Genomic DNA, 21401 nt, shown 5'->3' with positions numbered 1-21401 from the left:
ATTTTGCATTCTAGACCCTTATAATGAAAAGGACATCTTTTTTGGGTGTTAGTTCTAGAAGGTCTTATAAGTCTTCATAGAACCGTTCAGCTTCTTCAGTGTTACCGGTTGGGGCATAGACTTGGATTGTTGTGATACTGAATGATTTGCCTTGAAAATGAACAGAGATTATTCTGCTGTTTTTGAGACTGCACCCAAGTACTGCATTTTGGACTCTTTTGTTGACTATGAGGGCTCCATTTCTTCTAAGGGATTCTTGCCCATAGTAACTCTTAAAGAGATGGGAATACCAGACCACCTGACCTCCTCCTGAGAAATCTGTATGCAGGTCAAGGAGCAACAGTTAGAACTGGACATGGAACAGCAGACTGGTTCCAAATTGGGAAAGAAGTATGTCAAGGTTGTAAATTGTCACCCTGCTTATTTAACTTATATGCAGAGTACATCATGTGAAATGCCAGCTGGATGAAGCACAAGTTGGAACCAAGATTGCTGGTAGAAATATCAATAACCTCAGATATGCAGATGATACTACCCTTATGGCAGAAAGCAAAGAACTAAAGAACCTCTTGATGAAAGTGAAAGAGTAGAGTGAAAAAGTTGGCTTAAAACCCAGTATTCAGAAAACGAAGGCCGTGGCAACTGGTCCCATCACTTCAGGGCAAATAGATGGGGAAACAGTGGAAACAGTGACAGACTTTATTTTTCTGGACTCCAAAATCACTGCAGATGGTGACTGCAGCCTTGAAATTAAAAGACGCTTGCTCCTTGAAAGAAAAGCTATGACCAACATAGACAGCATATTAAAAAGCAGAGACATTACATTGATGACAAATGTCCATCTAGTCAAGGCTATGGTTTTTCCAGTAGTCATGTATGGATGTGAGAGTTGGACTATAAAGAAAGTTGAGCGCTGAAGAATTGATGCTTTTGAAATGTGGTGTTGGAGAAGACTCTTGAGAGTCCCTTGGACTGCAAGGAGATCCAACCAATCCATCCTAAAGGAAATCAGTCCTGAATATTCATTGGAAAGACTGATGCTGAAGCTGAAAATTCAACACTTTGGCCACCTGAGGGGAAGAACTGACTCCTTGGAAAAGACTCTGATACTGGGAAAGATTGAAGGCAGGAGGAGAAAGGGACGACAAATGGTTGGATGGCATCACCAACTCGACGGACATGAGTTTGAGCAAGCTCCGGGAGTTGTTGATGGACAGGGAAGCCTGGCGTGCTGCAGTCCATGGGGTTGCAAAGAGTTAGACACAACTGAGTGACTGAACTGAACTGAAGGCACCCTTGTTAAAAAAATATTTAAAGGTCTCTGAAATGGGGGTGCATCATACAAAAAGTGATGTCGTAATCAAATAGCTTAGCAGGCACTGTTTTCTCTTTATCAGAAACCCATAAAATAATGGTGCAATTATAACCCATGGAGTCTTACATTCAAGAAACAGGGTATCATGTGCCAGGCTCTTAGCTGAGTTCTGTGTGTACATTCGTCATGTCATCCTCACATTGTATGAGTCATCAGCTGTTGTTAACCCTGTTTCCCAGATGAGGAGCTGAGGCGTGGAGCAGGAAGTTCATTTGCTCAAGGTCACAGAGCTAGTCAGAGGTGGACTCAGGATTCTATAGTTTGTTGTGATCCACATAGTCAAAGGCCTTAGCTTAGTCAATGATGCTGCAGCTGAAGCTCCAATAATTTAGCCACCTGATGTGAACTCATTGGAAAAGACCCTGATGCTGGGAAAGACAGAAGGCAGGAGGAGAAAGGGGCGACAGAGGACAAGATGGCTGGATGGCATCACCGACTCAACAGACATGAATTTGAGCAAGCTTTGGGAGATGGTGAAGGACAGGCAAGCCTGGCGCGCTGCAGTCCCTGGGGCTGCAAAGAGCAACTGAGCGACTGAACAACAGGATTCCAACCTGTTTCACTTTAAACCTGCAGGTGGAGGGGGTGGGTGGGGAATTTTTGGATAAAAGCAAGAGCAAGTCCACAGCAAGAGACAACCTGGTCAACCGCAGCCGCCATCACCCTGCCGGCCACATTTCGATGCTGCCTCTTGTCACCAGCCCCCCCACCCCCAGCCCCCACATTGCCATCTTGGCCCTAAACCCTAGGATTCTTTTCCCCTCCTCGAGGGCTCTGGGTCTAACATCTGTAGTGATTTCCCTCCCCCACAGAGAGGAGAGGGCTGGGAGGAGATCTCAGGGGAGAAGGGAAGACATTCCGAGCCCAGCTGGTTTCCCTCACACAATGCAGATTTGCTTAAATGGGAATTAGGATTAGTGCCGGATTTCACCTCTCCTGGCAGGCTGGTAATAAACTAATCTCCTCTTAGGCTGCAGGAAGACAGAATTCCAACGAAGACTGAAGACAGCTTCGGGGCTCGGAAGTGCAAAACCTGAAAAGTAATTTTGTTGTTGACGGGCCTTGCTCGCACCTCTTGACACGCAGCCCGCGGCTCCTTCCCAGCGTGGCTGCAGCCTTTAATTTTGTTAATGTGTGACATTCACCCAGGCTGCGTGGCTGATGGGCACACTTGACATTAATATGTGTTCCTCGCGATCCCTAGAGCTCATAAAAGCTCATTATCAGTTCTGAGCCTGTAAATGTAGTTCCCGGGCTCAGGTGGATGAGGAACACGGAGATGCTCCAGGGAAGTGAAACAGTGGACAGCTACATAAGCCAAGAAATAAACTCCTTCCTCATCCAGGGAACACGACCTGCCAGGCCAGTGGGAGGTGAACAGAAAAGCAACTCTGCAGGCTAAACTCTGAGTTCAGATTTGCATTCAAGCAAAGGGGCTGCTGCCCTGTTATTTGAGAGGAGTCAATCCAGTATTTTGGGGCTTTCCTAGTGCCTCGGCACTAAAGAATCCGCCTGCCAATTCAGGAGACTTGGGTTTGATCCCTGGGTTGGGAAGATCCCCTGAAGAAGGAAATGGCCCCACTCCAGTACCCTTGCCTGGGAAATCCCATGGACAGAGGAGCCTGGCGGGCTACAGTCCATGGAGTCGCAAAAGAGTCAGACACGACTAACTGACTAAATAACAACAACAACAATAGGGAAAAGGCAGTTTGTCAAATATGATGTTTGCAGAGCCTCTGCCTGGCCATCCAGCTTCGAGGCATCCAGGCTTTGGAAGTGCTTGAAAATGTCCACACAGAAATGAATGCACCAAGGGGGGCATGGCCACAAGTTGGTCACAGCCAGAAATGGAAACACGCACATGTGCATGGTGGGTGAGGTGAGGGACTGTGGTCCACACCTGCCATGGATACCGTGCAGCTGTGAAGAAGACTCCAGAAGATGGCTGTGTGCTCACTTGCAGGGGTAGACATGGTCTCACAGAGAGCTGGGATTGTATAACACGTGTAAGGTCCCACGGTGTAAAAGGTTGCACTGTCTGCGTGTGGGCCCCCATGGGTACATGCTAATACACACATGTACACAAATATGGCGCTAGCAGTAAAGAACCTGCCTGCCAGTGCAGGAGACATAAGAGACACAGGTTCAATCCCTGGGTGGGGAAGGTCCCCGGGATGAGGGTATGGCAACCTACTCCAATATTCTTGCCTGGAGAATCCCATGGACAGAGGAGCCTGGTGGGCTACGGTCCATGGGATCACAAAGAGTCAGACATGACTGAAACGACTTAGCGTGCACGCACACACATATGTGATTACATGGACTATAGCCTGGAAGGCCATATTACAGAGATTGCACAGTGAGTCTATCTGTTAAACAGGATAAATGCATATGGAAAAACTTGCACTTTTGTAGTTAAAAATGAAAATTATATACATATACATCCATATCCATATTCATGTGCATGGATGTATATGGAGATGGATATGGCTGTAGGTGTATCTGTACATGTACATGTATCGTGAATTCCTCTGACTGTAGCTTTAGTCTGGCCCACTGGACTGACACCATCTGGGTGGATGTCTGAGGCAGAGATAGCCAAATAGAATGAGGTCATGTCCTCTGGCCAAGCCTTGTTCCCCATCAGTTAGCAGGGAGCTCTGATAGTTTCTTTTAGGCATCGGGTGCACTGGCGCTGGGATATACAGGGCAAGACCCTGAACTCATTGCTCTCCTTGAACTAGGCCTCCCCCACCATGGAGAGGGCAGTTTCAAGGGCTTGACTTCCCTGAGTGTTGTCCCGGGTCTGTCCCTTTTCAGCAGTATGGCGGTGTGGGCAAGTTAACGCCCCGGAATTCATTGTGGTCCTCATTCCTAACGGGGTCATGCTTTCTCATGAGATTGTTGAGGGTGTTGGGATCATTGTCATTATTATCTGAGGCAACATGAAATTCAATCGGGGCTTCTGTGCGGCCGGGGCATTGGAAGGCAGGGATGGGGGCCCCCGGCCCTCCCTGTTTCTGCTCAGCGGTGTCTTTTGCTCAGCTGGGCATGTGAACAAGCTGGTCCCCTGGAACCGGCCTAAGCCTTGGCTGACAGGTATGCAGCCTGGACGTGGTGAATTTGATCCTTCCCCTGTGACCCGCGAACTCTTCGTCAAACTGACAGAGAGGAGGTGGAGGGTTGAGGGGAGAGGCTGGACTTCTGGGTCCTGGGCTCTGGAGCCGAGTTGTTTTTCTCATCACCGGTGTTCTCCACTTACTATTTATCTGTGCCTGAATACCAGATCTTGAAAGTGTGGCTCTGCCCCAGAGGCTGCATTCATTAAGCAGTGATTAATTCTCTTTCGCATTTTCAAAATGACTCAGAGAGCCTTTCCTTCACCCGAGGAAAGTGGAGTCCCCACACCGAGTTGATAATATTCTAGCTAGAAGCAAAGAGATGCAGTGTGGTGCTGCGATCAGCCTGCTCCGCGTCATCACAGGGCGGTTGTACAGGCTCCTGGGGTTATTTTGGATGACTGAAAATACACCCCGGGCCCTAGGCTCTGGGGACGCCATCCTGGGACCCTTGGTGGGGCTGGGTGCTTGCTTCTGTCTTTCTGGGCCCTGTCTGGCTTCTGTATCACCTCCCGCAGAGATGGGAGGTGGGAGTGGGTGAACATCTAGATGATGCGGCCCCCAGAAGCCGCATGCCCCCCATCCCTTGCCTTATTTATTTATTTTTGGCGGTGCTGGTTGCTGCGTGGGCGTTTCTCCAGTTGGGGCAAGTGGAGGCCACTGTCTAACTGTGGTGTGCGGGCTTCTAATTGAGGTGGCTTGTCTGGTGGTGGACCACCGGCTCTAGGGCACATGGGCTTCAGTAGTTGTGGCGTGTGGGCTCCGTAGTCGTGATGCGTGGGATCTTTCCAGATCAGGGATCAAACCCCTGTCTCCTGCTTTGGCAGGTGGATTCTTTACCCCTGAGCCACCAGGGAAGGCCCCCTTAGCCTTTTAAAATGTATTTCTCTCTGTCCTCCTTCTAGAGTTTATCCAGAAGCCACCATCAGAAAGAGACCCCAGGAGAATCTTGACACCCCAGACAGGAGAAGACACCAGTTGAAAAAGGTAAGGCTGGCGCCCTGGAGGCGCGGATCTCAACTTATTCAAATAAGAGGGTCGAATCTTCTTCTCTCCTCTCCCTGCTCCCAGACCCTCTGTGGCTGAGTGAGAAAGCTCTCAGCTCGTGCTGGAGGCTGCAGGGCAGGCGAAGGGCGGCTTTTCTCTTGTCCTCACCCCCAGATGTTTACTCTGTGACGGGAGCAAAGGTGAGGGGTGAGGGATGAGGAGAAGGAGCCTGACGCTGAAGGGGGAATCTCACCAGACTGGGTGCTGCCCCACTGATGGGGTGGAAGGTCAGGGTTGGTCCTGAGACAACCCAGGAGGTGAGGGTTGAAGGGCTGGAGGAAGTGAACCCTCCTGGGGAAAGCAGAGTTCCTGGAGGTTCACAGAGGGTCCCAGCTCTCTCAAAGACCCCTCCCTACCTCCCCTCCCCCACACCCCCCACACCCCTCCCCCACACCCACCATAATCTTGGGACTGTGGGAAGGAAATACCTTCCTAGGGTGATTTCCACCCCTACCTCTCCCCTCATGCACTCCCCCCATTCCAAGACTCTTTTTGGATAAAGTTTAAATCCACAAGTACTAGGATCAGTCATCACATTCCACGACGGAACTGGGAATGCTTTGGTCTGCTTCCTGGGTTCTGGAAGCTTCTTGGGCTGCTCACAATCCCAGGTCTGGTGATAGGCCGGGTCGCCTCATTTTTTTCCCCGAAGGTTCCTGAATGAGGAGCCAGGATGTGTGACTTCTGGCGCTCAGTCTGTGCCTTATTTTCTCATCTGCAAAATGGGGCAGCAGTGACTTGAATCTCTGTTCCAACCACACGTGCCTGGCTGAGGTCTCAAGACCAGGGCTGAGCTAGAGGAAGGGACGGGTGGTGGTATCGGGGTGGGGGGAATGGCAGGGAGGCAGAGGTTTGGTCAAGTCTGTAGAGAGGAGAGGGGATCAGAAAGCTCTGAGAGATCTGATTGCCTGTCTAGGTCCCCAGGGGAAAGACCACAGGTGCAGACCACAGAGGTTCGGATGGAACTGTGTTTGAATCCCAGCTAATCAGAAGAGTCAGATTTACTAACCTTGATTGAAGCTTCTCCATGCCAACTGCAGGGTTAAGTTGCAGTTTATGTACCAACAGCCCTCCTGTCACCTCCATCTTAGGGAAGAGAAAACCAGGTCTCAGAGAAGTTAAGTGACTCGCTCAAGGTCACTCAGCACTGTGTGGCTGAATTTGAAGCACCTCCTTGAACTACCCAACCATTCTTGTGCAACTTGCTTACCGGTTCCATGACTTGAATCTTAAGGTTAAAAAATTCCTTGAAACCAAATCACATCTCTGAACTTCATTTCTTAAAAAAGACACAAAACTGTCTTTTTAACAATTTTTTTATTAAAGTTTGGGCCCTTGTTAAAATCTCTGCAGGTCTTGGTTTTCTGGTGCCCGTGGTTGGGACGCAGTTGGTCACTTTCTGAGTCACTAATCTGGCGTTCCACCAGTCTCCAAGCTCATCCTGTCAACGGTGGAGTATGCATCCTGGCTGACTGGGGTTATTTTAGGTTGAAATCCGAGGCAGGGTGGCCAGGTCCTAGCAGCAGATAAAGCAGGACCAGGTCAAGGGCCACCCAAGTGGACAGTGCAGAGGAGCAGTGAGGCCAGGAATCGGGGATGGGGGGCTTCTCTAGAGCCCTCATAGCATCTGTCTTGCAGCTCCCCGGGCTCCACCAGCCACCTCGGTCATAATCTTCAGTGTAAACCTCCTGGCAGTGACTGCCCTCATCGCCGCAGGAAGCAATCACCTTATCAGAGCCTGGATTCCTGCCTGATTTTCTTAATCAGGGGAAGGCGCTGAAGTGAGTCAGAAATAGCTTAACTTCCTCAGGATCTTTCTGTAAGGGATGTTTCGCCATCAGGGGAAGCCTTGGGCCTTGGGAGAGAGGAAAGAGTCTCTTGAAGTACAGAAAGAAAAACAGTGAGGGGGCTGTTGATCTTGGTTTACCATCAGCAAGGCTGCTGAGACAGCAGTGATCTCACCTGGCTCTGTTGTTAATCAGAAAACAGAAATGTTATAGTCACAGGGAGCACGTAAAGATGACCATCAGCTATGGGCAGACAGGCATGCACTGTTGTGGGAAATGTATGCTGGCGTCTCATAGCCAGACTGATGGAGGCTGAGTCCCAGCTCTGCCCTTCAGTAGCCATTTGACTCCAGATGAGTGCTTTGATCACCCAGAGTGATCTCAGTTTTCTTATCCATTAAATGGGCAAATAGTATGCACCCCTACTGAGTGGTTGTAAGGGCCAGGAAATCTCCAGCGCGATGCTCCTTTCTGCTTTGAATGAGGGACGCTCCCTGGAATGATGTGGGTGGCCTTCCGAGGTGACCTCTGTGAAGAGGCTTGGGCTCTTGACATGAGAAAGCTGGGTGTTTGTGAGCATAGTGGGGTCACCCTGGAGACACATACCTCTTTCTGTATGTGATCTAAAAATGGCCCGAGAGGAAGTGCCTGGGTTGTGTCAGCTCTCTGTTCTGACACTCCTGGGGCGGGAGGCCATGTAGGGTGTGAACAGTTCTTCCTGAGCCTTAATTCCATGGTTTACATTTGACTCCCAGTGATCTTTCCTGGGTCCTCTCTGGAGGTAATCACGGTTCCTCCCCACATCCCGGGAGGCAGGGATTAATGAGCTCTTTTTAAGGACAGTTGGGATTCTGAAAAGTGGTAAATTATCCTAGGGTTCACCTCTAAAAAGCAGCAAGGTTAGGACCCAAACCCAGGGTTCCTGCCCTAAAGACAGTGTGTTTGCCATAGCACCCCACAGCACCCACAGTCCCCTCAAAGGCAGCCCTCCACATTTCCAGAGGCTCCTGGTGTGTGTCCTCATAGGCTCCATATAGCACTGCAGTGGTTCCCCGCTGTGCCCACAGGGGCATCTAAAGCACCCCAGGCCTCACATCATCACCCCGTGGCGTTCATGGTGGTCCCCATGTGGCTAAAGAGCACCCCGCATGCCTGCAGTGATACACCACGGCAGGCTCCCACATTGGCACTGCTCCTGTGTTCTCCACCCAGCCTTGCATGGAGTGTGGAGCTCAGGAAGAATGGGGAGTCCCTTGATGTTTTTATCTGCCCAGCCAGCCCTTTACAGAAGACTGAGAAAATGAATGAGGGCAGCTTCCTGGAAGCCTCCTGATCATCTTCCTGCTGAGATCTCACAGCAGGAAGCAAGTGGCTGGTGGGGTGGGTGGTGGTGAAGAAGGCCTGCTGCCCCCGCAGTAGAGCCTCTACTCACTTACCTATTTTCACTTTTGTTGCTTGTGCTTTTGGTGTCATATCTAAGACTCCGTTGCCAAATCCAAACTAATAAAGATTCACCTCAGTGTTTTCTTCTGAGTTTTAAGACCTTAGCTCTTATATTTAGGCCATTGATTCATTTGAGTTAATTTTTGTATTTGGTTTGAGATAGGAGTCCAACTTCATTCTTTGGCACATGAATATCCTTGGACAACCATTGAAGAGACTGTTTTTCTCCATTGCATAGTCTTGGCACCCTTGTTGAAAATTCATTGGCCATAGGTATATAGGTTTGTTTCTGTAATCTCAGTTCTCTTCCACTGGTCTATGTGTTGTTGTTTAGTCGATAAGTCTTGTCCAACTCTTTGTGGCCCCATGGACTGTAGCACACCAGACTTCCCTGACCTTCACTATCTCCTGGAATTTGCTCAGACTCATGTCCATTGAGTCAATGATGCCATCCAACCATCTCATCCGTCGTCATCCCCTTTTCCTCCTTCCCTCTATCTTTCCTAGCATCAGAGTCTTTTCCAATGAGTCAACTCTTCACATCAGATGACCAAATTTTTGGAGCATCGACTTCAGCATCAGTCCTTCCAACGAATATTCAGAGTTTATTTCCTTTAGGATTGACTTGTTTGTTCTCCTTTCTGTCCTCTGGCCTATATGTCTATCTTTATGCTGTTGCCATGCTGTTTTGATTACTGTAGCTTTATGTATAATTTTTTGGAGGGGTATTAGAGCTCCCCAAGTGATTCCAATGTACAGCCACCATTGCTCACTACTGGTGTTTAGAGGAAGATGAAGCACAGTCAGGGAGGCTGGTTGGGAGGCTGCCAGGATGATTCAGGGCAGCGCAGGGCAGAGAAGATGTGACCCTGAACTAAAGCTTCAGTCACTGAGGTGAGGAGGCCATGATAAAGTCGAAAGAGGTTAATGAGGGAGACATCCTGATTCTCCTTGATTCTGGAAAGGCTTCAGAGGTGTCAAACAGAAGCCAGTGGTCCAGGTGAGCTTGATTAACCTCCCATCCAACCCTAGTGTGATTTTGAGGAAGACCTGAGTCCCAGTCCAGCTCATCTCCCTGTGACTCGTGACAGTAACCTAGTCCTTCTCTGCCTTCCAGGATATTGTCCATACCAAACCTTTCCTTTCTCTCTTTTTCAAGTTGTTCTAGATTAGCACAAGAAGGTCATCCCAGGACCACACACACTTTGTCCCTATGTTTTTCCCTCTGAAATGTCCCCTCTCCCTGACCTGGTTGGCTGAGAGAACAAGGCCAGACTGACCCTTCACTCTGTGGGGTGACCACTCCTTAACATCATGGATAGTTGATAATAAGTCTAAACTTACTCATCTAAAGGATAAGCAAAGTATTATTTTTCTGTTCCTGCAGCAAAAATGAGCATAACATGCCCTTAAAAGGTTTTTTTTTTAAGTAATGACATATATCCACACTGTGAGTCACAGCTGAAGAACTTTCAAATAGCCAGATGTGACAAAGAGTGAGGGAATAGAAACTTCATTTTCAGATGCATTTCACCATCACAGAGGCGAAATGCCTTGCCCAAAGTCACAGAGCTATGGAAGGAGATGGGCTTCGTCTGCAGGTCTTCTGACCTGGACTGGTGATCCTCCTACTGCACCCAGCCACCTTTTTTTATTGGGTAACAGTGTATTCTTTTTTATAGTCTATTTTATAGGGCTTCCCTAGGTGGCTCAGGGGTAAAGAATACACCTGCCAATGCAGGAGACATGGGCTCGATCCCTGATCCGGAAGATCCCACATGGGATCAGAACAACTTGTGCTCTAGAACCCGGGAGTTGCAACTACTGAGCTCAACATGCTGCAACTCCTGAAGCCTGCATGCCCTAGAGCCCGTGCTCCACAGCAAGAGAAGCCACTGCAATGAGAAGCCCATGCACCGCAGCCAGAGAGCAGCCCCCACTCGCCGCAACTAGGGGAAGCCTGTGCACCCCAAAGAAGACCCAGCACTACCAAGAATAAGTTTTTTTAAAAAAACGTATAAAATAATGTTTGTTCATTAATAGCCTACAAATAAAGCAAAAAGCCCAAATCAGCTGGCAGGGCTGCTTTGGTGGCTGTGGTCGTATATCATCTGCCCAGAGCTGCTGCTGTGAGAAGAAATGAATGGAGACGTCCCCTGTGCTTTGGGGTTTGCTAAGACGCCTTCCTTTTCTGGGCCATGGGCAGGGGTGTGTTATGGGTTGGAGGCAGGAGAGTGGGGTCTGGACTCTGAAGCTTTTTTCTTTTTTAAAGTAGACTTTGTTTTCTAGAGCAGTTTTAGATTCACAGCAAAATTGAGGGGAAAGTGCAGAGAATTCTCATATTCTCTCTGTCTCTGTACATTCCTACACACACGTATAGCCACCCCGACTACTGACATCCCACACCCAGCGGTACATACAGTACAGTTGAGGGACCTACACTGACACATCGTCATCACCCAAAGCCCATAGTTTATACTGTGGTTCTCTGTTGGTGTTGTATATTCATTCTATGGGTTTTGACAAGTGGATAATGACATGTATCCACCATTACAGTATATACAGAGTAGTTTCACTGCCCTAAAAATCCTCTGTGCTCCACCAATTCATCCTTTCCCCTCTACTAAACCCTGGAAACCTCTGATCTTTTTACTGTCTCTGTAGTTTTGCCTTTTCCTGCATGTCATAGAGTTGGAATCATACAGTATGGAGCCTTTTCAAATTGGCTTCTTTCACTTAGTAATGTGCGTTTAAGGTTCTTCCATGTCTTTTCATGTTTTGATAGTTCAACTTCTCTTTTTTCCCCTATTTTTTATTGTGGTGAAATATATATAACAGAATTTAATATTTTAACCATTTGAAATGCACAGTTCAGTGGTATTAAGTGCATTTAAAATTGTTGTGCAACCACCCCTACCATCCATCTCCAGAATGCTTTTCATCTTGTAAAAATAAACAGTAAACAATAATTTCATATTCCCTTCTCCTCCCAGCCTCTGGCAAACCCCTTCATCTTTCCTGTTGCTGTGATTTTAACTTCTTTAAGTGCCTTATATAAGTGGAATCATCCATTATTATTATTTTTGTAATGGCTTATTTCACTTAGTGTAATGTCCCTAAGGTTTGTCCATGTTGTAGTGTATGACAGAATTTCCTTCCTTTTAAAGCTGAGCAATATTTCTCTGTATGTGTAAACTACATTTTGCTAATCCATTCATCTGTTGGACCCTTAGAGTGTATTCATATTTTAGCCATTGCCAGTAACGTTGCTAAGTTCATTTTTTTTTAGCACTGAATAGTATCCATGTCTGATTGTACCACAGTTTATTTATCCATCACCTACTGAAGGATATTGGGCTTCCCCTGGTGGCTCAGACAGTAAAGAATCTGCCTGCAATGCGGGAGACCTGGGTTCCATCCCTGGGTTGGGAAGATCCCCTGGAGGAGGGCATGGCAACCCACTCCAATATTCTTGCCTGGAGAACCCCCACAGACAGAAGAGCCTGGCGGGCTGCAGTCTATGGAGTAGCAAAGAGTCTGACACAACTGAATGACTAAGCACAGTACAACTGAAAGATATGCTGTTTGCTTTCAAGTTTTGGCAATTATGAATAAAGCTACTGTAGAACTTCTGCAGATTCTGGTGTGTACATAAATTTTCAACTCATTTGAGTAAATACCAATCAGCACAACTGCTGGATTATGTGGTAAAAGTATGTTTAAATTTGTGAGAAACTGCCAAAGTATCTTCCAAAGTGGCGATACTATTTTGCATTCCAAACACCTATGAATGAGAGTTCTTGTTGTTTCACATCTTGGTCAGCATTTGGTGTTGTCAGTGATTTGAATTTTGGCCATTTTTACAGGTGTATAGCAGTATCCAATTTTGTTTCAGTTTGCAGTTCTCTGATCACATATGGTGTAAAGCATCTTTTTATATGCTTATTTTCCATCTGTGGATCTTTGGTGAGTTGTCGGTTCAGGTGTTTTGTCATTTTTAAATTGGGTTATTTGTTTACTTACTGTTGAGTTTTAACAACAAAGCAAGTTTACAAATTTACAAGTTCTTTGTATATTTTGGGTAATAATTCTTTATCTGTGCATCTTTGCAACATTTTCTCCCAGTCTATGACTTCTTGTTCTCTTGACAATGTCTTTCACAGAGTAGAATTTGACAATTTTAATCAAGTCTAGCTTATCCATTATTTCTTTCATGAATTATGATGTTGTATCTGAAAAGTCACTGCCATACCCAAAGTCGTCTAGATCGTTCTCCTGTGTTATCTTTTAGGAGTTTCATAATTTTGTGTTTTATGTTTATGTCTGTGATCCATTTTGAGTTAATTTTTGTGATAATTATAAGATCTGAGTCTATATGTGTGTGTGCATATATATTTTTGCTTGTGGATATTGAGTTGTTCCAGCACCATTTGTTGAAAAGGCTACTTCTCCAATGCATCCCCTTTGCTTCTTTGTCAGAGATCAGTTTGCTGTATTTTTGTGGGTCTGTTTCTGCTCTTTATTCTATTCCATTGATTTATGTGATCACTATTTTGCCAGTACCATACTGTTTTGATTACTATAGCTTGTAAATCTTGAAGTCAGTAGTGCCAGTCTTCTGAATTTGCTCTTCTTCATTTTAATGTAGGCTATTCTGGATCTTTTGCATCTTCATAAGACTTTAAAATCAGTTTTGGGTATCCACAAAATAATTTTCTGCAGTGTTAACTGAGGTTGTATTGAATTTATAGATCAAATTTGGAAGAACTGACATCTTGACGATACTGAGTCTTTGTATCCATGAACATGGAATATTTCTCTAATCATTTGGTTTCTTCTTTGATGTCTCTCATCATAGTTTTGTAGTTTTCCTCATAAAGATCTTTTAAATATTTTGTTAGAATTATACCTAAGTGTTTCATTTCTTTTGGTGCCAATGGAAATGTATAATTTTTAAAAAATTTCAAATTCCACTTGTTCACTGCTTGTGAATAGGGAAGCAAGGGACGTTTGTATACTAAGCTTGTGTCCTGCAACCTCACTTTACTATAAACACTTATTGGTTCCAAGCAGTTTTCTGTCAGTTTTTTCAAATTTTAAAGATAGACAATCATGTCATATGTGAACAAAGACAGTTTTATTTCTTCCTTCCCAATCTGTAAAATTAAAATGCCTGTAGAAAGTAGAAACAGTCGGACATGACTGAGTGACTGAACTGAGAAAGCAAAAAAGTTTCTTTCCTTATATGTAAAAATAAAAAAAGCCTATGTCTTATTGCACTAGCTAGGACTTCCAGTACAATATTGAAAAGCAATGGTGAGAAGGGATGTACTTTCCTTGTTTCTTAATGGGAGAGTTTCTAGCTTTTCACCATTAACGATGATGTTAGATATGGGTTTTTATAGACATTCCTTATCAAGTTGATAAAATTTCCCTCTATTTCTCTAGTCTTCTGAGAGTTTTATCATGAATGGGTATTGGATTTTGTCATGCTGTTTTTATATCTATTAATGTGGTCATGTGATGTTTCTTCTTTAGCTGATTGATATAATGGATTACTTTAGCTGGTTTTTGAATATTGAAACAGCCTTGCATACCTGGGATAAATCCCACTTGGCCATATTGTATAATTCTTTTTATACTTTTTTCAGTTCTATTTGTTCATATTTTGTGGAAGATTTTTACATGTATGTTTATGAGATATTTGTCTATAGTTTTCTTGTAATATCTTTTTCAGTTTTGTCAGGCCAAGTCGCTTCAGTCACGTCCAACTCTTTGCGACCTCATGGACTATAGTCCACCAGGCTCCTCTGTCCATGGGGATTCTCTAGCAAGAATACTGAAGTGGATTACCATTTCCTTCTCCAGGGCTTCTTCCCAACGTGGGGATCAAACTCAAGTCTCCCTCATTGCAGGCAGATTCTTTACCAGCTGAGCCACCAGAGAAGCTCAAAAGTCACTCAGTTGTGTCTGACTCTTTGCAACCCCATGGACTATATAATGCAGAGAATTCTCCAGGCCAGAACACTGGAGTGGGTAACCTTTCCCTTCTCCAGGGGATCTTCCCAACCCAGGGATTGAACCCAGGTCTCCCACATTGCAGGCAGATTCTTTACCAGCTGAGCCACAAGGGAAGTCCAAGAATACTGGAGTGGGTAGCCTATCCCTTCTCCAGCAGATCTTCCCGACCCAGGAATCGAACCGGGGTTTCCTGCATTGCGGGTAGATTCTTTACCTACTGAGCTATCAGGGAAGCCCTGTTTTCACTTTTGGTATTAGGTTAATACTGCTCTCATAGAATGAGTCAGAACATATTTTCTCTACTAGTATCTTCTGGAAGAAATTGTTGTGAATTGATACATTCCTCCTTAAATGTTTGGTAGAATTCACCAGTGAACCCATGTGTGCCTAATGTTTTCTTTTTTTGACAGGTTATTAATTTTTGATTCAAAATATTTAATAGATACAGGCCTATTCAGATTGCATATTTCTTTTTGTATGATTTTTGGCAGATTGTGTCTTTCAAGAAATTGGTCTGTTTCATCTTGGTTATCAAATTTAAGGGCATAGAATTATTCACATTATCCTTTTATTTCCCTTTTCATGTTTGTAGGAACTATAGTGATGTCCTCTCTTTCATTTCTGATATTAATAATTTGTATTTTCTCTTTTTTTTTCCCTTAGCCTGGCTAGAGGCTTTTTCATTTTTGCCGGTTTTCTCAAAGAACCAGCTTTTGATTTTGTTGATTTTCTGTATTGATTTCCTCTTCTTTGAAGCCCGTGTTTTAATCATGGATGTGTCACTAACTGACATGGATCTGAGGGGTCTTGAGGCTAAGTCCCTCCCATTCTGAGTCTCAGTTTCTGCATCTGCAAAATGGTTGTGATGATAGCAATACTTCGCCCAGAGTTAGTCTGAGGGAAGATGTCAAATTTAAGTCCACTTCATTGATTCAGTAAATGCTGTTGAGCCTTTGGTATGTATGTACCAGGTTCTGCTTTATCTGCTAGGAATGTAGTATTGTGAACAAAACAACACAGTCCCTGCCCTCATGGAGCTTGAGCTCTAGTTGGAGGAGACAGAGATCAAACACATAAACTGAGTGTCAGACAGTATTAGAGGCAGGAAGAGAAAGGCAGGGGCTAAGGATGTGCTATTTCAGATAGGGGGCATCCTGATCAGATGTCATTTGAACAGAGACTTGCAGGCAGTGAGGAGTGAGCCTGGACTTCATCTGTGGGAAGAGCCTTCCCGGTGAAGGGAACAGCAAGAGTAAGGGCCATAACGGCAGCTGACAGGTTGGGGGATCAGCAAGGAGGCCACAGGGCTAGAACGAGGGAGGAAGGAGGGGGACGAGGCCAGGAGGGAGCTGCCAGTCAGGTGAGGACTGTGGATTTGGATTCTAAGTGTGATGGGAAGCCAGTGTACAAGGAGGAGACAGGATCGATTTTGTTTTACCCAATAAGATAATACATTTTACCAAGATTGCTCTGACTGCAGGATAGAGGACAGATTGTAGGGGACAAGGAGACTGGGGTAGAGACTGATCCAGGCCAGAGATGAGGTGATTTTGGAAGGACAAAAGGGTGGTGGAGGTGCTTTGAAGCCAAATCATTCATAATCTGTTTGGGAAGTAGAGCTGATAGACTCACTGATGAGGAGGAAGAGAAATAGAGGCGTCATGGATGACTGTAGAGTTTTGTGCCTGTAAATGCAGGAGCCGCGGTGGCTAGTCTTTGGTGAAGGTTGAGGGGCACATACATACTGAGCTCTCTTTTGAGCTATTTTAAGTTGGGACACTGATCCATCCAAATGGAGGTGGCAAAAACGCGAATGAAGGAACATACCTGGAGTTCAGGGGCGAGGTCAGTGCTGGAGAGGCAAATCTGGGAGCCATCAGCGGACAGAGTACTTCCAGCCTTCGTCCCTAATGAGACCCCCTCGGGGTGAGTGTAGATGGAGATGATGGAGCAGTGCAGGGTCTTGGAGGACCTGCAGAAGGTGCCCACTGGCGGCTACCCGGAGCTGCCCAGAGGGCGGCCCGTCTGGGACACCAGGGCGAACAGATCTTAGCTTTGCATTGTCCAGGGAACTGTTGTGGAAGAGAAGCCAGCTGCGAGAGCAAGCCCAGGCTTAGCTTGCCCCGAAGGCGAGCGCTGTTCAATTATCGATGCTCGACATGAACTAGAACAGGGCAGCAGGACGAGGTACCTAGGATATGCGACACCCAGGGAAGATGGCTCTTAACACCTGTCATCTCTGCACAACAAAATTATTTTCAGTAATAGCAGTGAAATAAAACCAATTCTAATAATGGCCAGAAAAGAAATAGCAAAACGTTCCTTTCAGTGGACTTTATATACAGAACCATGCCAGTCAACAAACATTACAGCACACACAAAAAAAGCGGGGGGGAGAAGTAATGAGTTCACACCTTTTAATTACGTTAATGGATTTTTTTGGAAAAAGAAAAAAATTGCACAAAGAAAGTTCCAAAAGCATGAAACCCGCAAGGCTGGGAGAATGAACAGAGGTGGCTGCCTTGGCAATAATCTGTTCCAATGTCCTTGCAGTCACTGTGCTGTCATTGCCTAGCTCAGGTCAACTATTTAAGACTTGAATATCTGGTGTCTGTGAGAATATCCAGTATCAAAGGTGCTGGTACAAAGAGAACTAGTACAAAGTACTAGTACCACCTCGTACAGAGAGAACTCACTCGGCTCTGAATCCTTTTTCTCGGCTCTGAATCCTATTCCTCTGAATCTTTTCTCTGAACGTGTGCAGCAGAATCGGCAAATGTTGGGGTCTGGCTGTACTAGAGGTTGTTCTCTGAACTCACATCCATGTAAGCACAATATTTACGAAAGGTCAAGTAATAAAAATGTGCTCATCTGGAGCTTCCACACATATTATTAAAACTCAGCCGTGATTACAGCAGTTGTTTAGAACTTGGAACAACAAGATTGTTTTTTTCAAGGCAGTACATTTTATCATTGACATTGTTTAGCGTTGTCAGCTTTTAGCTGTTTTTATGTTTGTTTTAAATGTTCCTGCAGACAATGCATCCCCTATTGCCTACACCTTGTGCAGATTGCTCCTACCACCTGGTCCTTGGGAGATAATGCAGGAAACGAATGGGCCTCTTGTCCTGGGCGGGGGTGGAGAGGAGGCCGGTGGAGAACTCTGAAGAGGTGATGCTATGGATGGGCCCTGCTGTGTGACCGCCTAGTTTCCAGGTGGAAATAGGTGCAGAAAGACCTTTTAGGTGTCCTGTATACACTGAGGAGAGAAGTAGGAGGACCCTGAGTAGGTTGGCATTAGGCGCTAGTTCCTAAAGGTCACCCTGAGTCTGAGCACCATCTATGTACAAGGTCTAGCATAACAGAGAGCCGAACACGGAACGCTGCCTCCGTGGAGTGACAGTTTGCCCTGGTGGATAAGAGACGACATCCGCCCTGGAGACGCACCCAGCCCTGCTCAGTGGGATCCTGGCTCTCCTCCGCCCCTCCCTCTCTCCCCTTCCCTTTCCTTTTTCTGCAGAGCAGTCCATGAAGATAGCCGTTCTAATGAAAAATCTCATAAATACCAGGAGATAAGCATCCAGGACCTTGGGTTTTTATTTCTGCCAAGACTCCCTGGAGAGCCTCCTTGGTAGGAAATATCCCTTCAGAGCTGAGATTTTCTCCCGGGCTTCAAAGACAGTGCTGGCTTCTTAGGGACACAACATCTGTTTAAACTGAACTTGAACCGGGAGGCAGGCGCATCCCCTACAGGAGGGGGACACAGTGGAGCAGGAGGGTGCGGAATCTGCCCTCTGGCCTAGGAAAAGCTCCCCAGGCCTGTTCCTCCTTCTAGCGGTGCGTCCTCCTGCCAGGGGGTGGCTCTGGATAAACGCAGAGCGCTGGCAGAGGGCGAAGGCTACAGGGGTCTCAGACCTGAGGCTGGGCTTTGTGCTGCCTGCTCCCCAAATAGCCCCCCAACCCATGACTGCCAAGGCTTCTGCACCCAGGGGACAGAGCAAGGAGACCCAGGGTGACAGAGCAGCTTCTGCAGCCTGGGTGGTCTTCTGGGCCCTGGGAGCCCGTTTCCAAGCCCAGACATCCCAGCTCTTGGCATTTGTACCAACCAATCCTCTCTTCCCCCATCCCCTTTCTTTCGTTTCTCCCTTCGTCATTCGCTGAGCATCCTCTGGGATACAGGAATTAAAAATCCCTGGTCCATAACTTCAACAAACTTGAAATCTGATAGAACAACCTGATTGCTCTCCAAGATAAGAAAAATTGAGGGTTTTGTGTGCCTGGGCGGACATGCCAGCGCACACGGTTATTGTTAAGGCCGTAAAACAACATTAGAGAGGGCTTGGGAAATGGAGGGAAGAGAACGCAGGCAGTGCCCCTCTCAGGACAAGAGGCCTATTCGCTTCCTGCTTTTGTTCCCACTCAGGCACACATACAGCAGAGATGCCTCCAGAAAGTTCACCAAGTTCAGCTTCCTGCTTTTCTTTGCACACCAGGTCCCGCTGCAAAACAGCCATGTGGGACTCCTTCCTGGGCAGTACCAGGCTAGGGGCCCCCATTCCGGCAGCTTGCTTCCGATGCCCGCCAGTGCTCGACGCTAAATGTGTGCCCCCTGGAAAGGGTTGCCAGGTTAGCAGATCGCACTACAGGACGCCCTGGTTAACTCGAACTTTGTAGAGCCAGCAAGGCGTTTTTTAGTGCGAGTGTGATTCCCATCAGTAGGAGTCCCTAGTGGCTCAGTTGGCAAAGAATCCGCCTGCAATACAGGAGACCTGGGTCCGATCCCTGGGTCCGATCCCTGGGTCCGATCCCTGGGTTCGATCCCTGGGTCCGATCCCTGGGTTCGATCCCTGGGTCCGATCCCTGGGTCAGGAAGACCCTCCTGGAGAAGAGAATGGCTACCCACTCCAATATTCTTGCCTGGAGTATTCCATGGACAGAGGAGCCTGGTGGGCTATAGTCCTTGGGGTCGCAGAGTCGGACATGACTGAGCAACTAATACCTCACACTCTTATGTTCCATTAGTATCAGTCCCACAGACTATTAGGAACGAAAACTGAAACATTCTTTAGTGTTTGTCTGAAATTCAGACTTCACTGAGCATCTTGGACTTTACCTGGAAACTGTACCTGGAGAGTCCTGTTGCATGTGTAAGTCAAGGCTGCTTTATTGAATGCTAGAGAAAACTAGCTGGTGATATGCTTCCTTTCCCGTTTTGTGCGGAACACTCTCCCTAACTTGAATCTATCCCTGCTTTTTTTATTGTGTCTCCCCGACAACTCTGATAGCCATGGCTCTGTGGCTTAGCGCACTTGGAGGTCAATGAATTCATCCCCTGTGGTCCTTCTGAGTACATCTCTCCCTCAGCCTCTTTCTGGAGACTGCCAATGACTGCAGATATTTGGTTTGCTTTATGGAGGGAGAAGGAAGGGCTGGTGGGAGGTATTAGCATTCCCCCTTGGGTCCATGGAGCTGCTTCCTCCAGAGCCCATCAGCTTCTCTAGCTGCCACAGATATAAGCAGTCGTGCCCATCTTTGCCCTGCTGGAAGGAGCAAAGGTTTGAGGATGTGTCCAGGGCTGCAGACCCGCAGAGGTTTATGACATCTTTCTCCCCATCAATGAACTTATTTTTCATTCTAAGGCAGCTTCAGGGAATAAAAATATAAATCGAAGTGGCAGACAGTAAAGAAAAAAAAATGATTGACTGGAGAGTGGGAAGACAGAGTGATGCCTTGTGGTTAAATGGATTTTCTGTTTAACTGAGGGTTAAGTAGAAAACTCGTTTTGATTCATCCTCTGCTCTTGCAAATCTTTCTGAAATGTATTAGCCTGCTCCCTGGTTTTCCTAAGTGCACCATAATGACCATAATTGAATCTCTTTGCTGGCAGAGCATCCTGTGGGGCGTTGGGGCATGCTGTTGTAAATGTCAGTCCTTTAGGTGCAGTCGGGACCTGGGCTTTGGAGCCTGTGGCGTAGGCTGTGTGCCATGCAGTGGCCCTTCCTTCACATCCACCGCCACCTCCTTCAGTCTTCCCAGCCACTCTGGACTGGGACTCAGGAAGGGGCCCATTTGCAGATGTGGAAACTGAGGTCCATGACGTGACGGACTCTCTTCAAGTCACTCTGGCTGGTAGAGGAGCTGAACCTGAAGCTAGTAGAAATGGTGGTGGTGAGTTGGTCTGGATTCAAATCCTGGCCCTTATTTCCTGGCTGGAAGAAGACCATTAAGCTTCATGAACCTCAGTTTCTCCATCTCTGAATTGGGCATAATAACCTTTCCTTACAGAGCTGCTGATGAGATGAAGTGAGGTAATTGTGGGTGGGCTGCACACCTAGGTCTTCATTTTTAAAAAAAAACAAAATGGCACATACACTTTCTTATCCCCAAATGTCTCACATGCCTGGTCCTGGGACCCTGTCTCCAGCTTCTTTCTACTTGCTGTCCTGCCTCCTCTGTGCCTTAATCGTTTGCAAGACTGCAGGTCCAGAATGTCCGGGTTTGAATCCTGACCTTGTGTCCCACTCCTTGGGTGGTTCTGTTTCTGGGCCTCAGTTTTCCCATCTATAAAATGGGGATAGTAGTGACCTGCCTTGTAGGGTTGTTGTGGGG

The 21401-nt window shown here is 46.6% G+C and overlaps 1 protein-coding gene across 3 annotated transcripts in view; it reads left to right on the top strand.

Annotated features, from left to right (window-relative positions):
• Positions 1-21401, top strand: part of TSPAN18 (tetraspanin 18) — a 198556-nt gene that overhangs the window by 33269 nt on the left and 143886 nt on the right. For all 3 annotated transcript variants that reach the window (XM_065944117.1, XM_065944119.1, XM_065944118.1), the window contains exon 2: positions 5400-5481. The gene's annotated coding sequence lies outside the window, so the exon portion shown is untranslated. The remainder of the gene's footprint in view (positions 1-5399; positions 5482-21401) is intronic.

The sequence above is a fragment of the Muntiacus reevesi genome, chromosome 9 (genome assembly GCF_963930625.1).
Source record: "Muntiacus reevesi chromosome 9, mMunRee1.1, whole genome shotgun sequence".
In the NCBI taxonomy this organism is placed as follows: Eukaryota; Metazoa; Chordata; class Mammalia; order Artiodactyla; family Cervidae; genus Muntiacus; species Muntiacus reevesi.
Note: the sequence above shows the minus strand (reverse complement) of the source record. Positions and strands in the feature narration are given on the sequence as shown.